Raw genomic sequence first — 1,154 nt, forward strand, 5'->3', positions numbered from 1 at the left:
CGACGTAGGAAAAGACCGCCGTCACCAAATCGCCATACGATGAAGAATGAAACGGAATCGACAAGTTCTTCCGCGAAAAAACCGGCTTTCTCTAGCGACGTGCTGAAGACCATCACACCTATATACGAAGAGCTGAGCAACAAAAATTTGTTGACACGTTGTGTTGGAGGATATACACAAAACAGCAACGAGAGCACGCGTATCCATGGATGGCGGTGTCTACTAACAGCTTGATTATGCGGATGACGATGAATATTCCGAGAACTTCTGCGGTTGCTGAGCCGAAGGTGACGAATCCGGACCATACTTTCTTTGCGGTGTTTTCAGCAATTTTATTAAGAGATTTTTCGTCCAATAGGTCGTACATGGAGGCGATGTTTCCTCCTGTCTTATATCCGGTGATTCCTCTGGCCAGTGAATTTAGTAAGGCGGTCTTCTCGGCAGGGAACATGACGTGGTCTCGCAGCTTTTCGATGTTTTGTTTTGAATATATTCCGCTGGAGGCTAGTGATCCGGGTGTTAAGTACCTCCAGGTGATTGTTGTTAGTGGTTTGAGCGTCTGTGGTTGAAGGTGACGAACATGTACCTCGGGTGAGAATTCTACCCAAGTGTCTNGTTGATAATTCTCTGCTGCATTCCTTTTGTGTTTTATACTCAATAAGTATTCTTGATTTGGGCTTGAGGAATAATGATGAATTTCGTACTGTTATTGGTAATTCTGTGTAACATTCTCTAGTTCTGCGCACAATGGTCTCCACTGGGATGCACTTGATGATGTGAATGGCTTCTTCAGCGGTGACTGCTATCCGGGTCCTTTCATTAGTCGGTAAGCGAATTCGTCCGGCAACAGCGTTGCCAATGATAACGTGTTGGTAATTATCTCTTTTTCTAGTCTGCATCGGTGTTGGATGACGTTATGGTAGAGGGAGATCATCTGAGTCCTGACATGTTTCTCCACGTAGACGAATTTAGAGTTGACGTAAGTAAAGATGTCGAAGTTGTCGACAGGTATGTCGCTTTTTGCTTTAAGTACGTGGGCTTTCGTTGTTTCGAGTATAAATAATCTTGGGTGTTCTGTTTTTAAGAGAATGTAGCCGCAAAGAAATAGCTGTATCGTAGTCGTCAAAGCGAAGGTGATATCTTGCGTCTCCAAC

At 44.3% G+C, this 1,154-nt stretch overlaps 1 long non-coding RNA gene across 1 annotated transcript; it reads left to right on the forward strand.

Annotated features, from left to right (window-relative positions):
* Nucleotides 1–666: 666 nt before the first annotated feature.
* On the forward strand, nt 667–1,152 carry LOC106748234. Its single transcript, XR_001374727.1, has 3 exons — nt 667–826; nt 893–979; nt 1,086–1,152. It is a non-coding gene; the product is annotated as an uncharacterized LOC106748234 (long non-coding RNA).
* Nucleotides 1,153–1,154: the final 2 nt, after the last annotated feature.

This window comes from Dinoponera quadriceps, unplaced genomic scaffold (assembly GCF_001313825.1).
Source record: "Dinoponera quadriceps isolate SergipeBrazil2010 unplaced genomic scaffold, ASM131382v1 scaffold317, whole genome shotgun sequence".
NCBI classification, from domain to species: domain Eukaryota; kingdom Metazoa; phylum Arthropoda; class Insecta; order Hymenoptera; family Formicidae; genus Dinoponera; species Dinoponera quadriceps.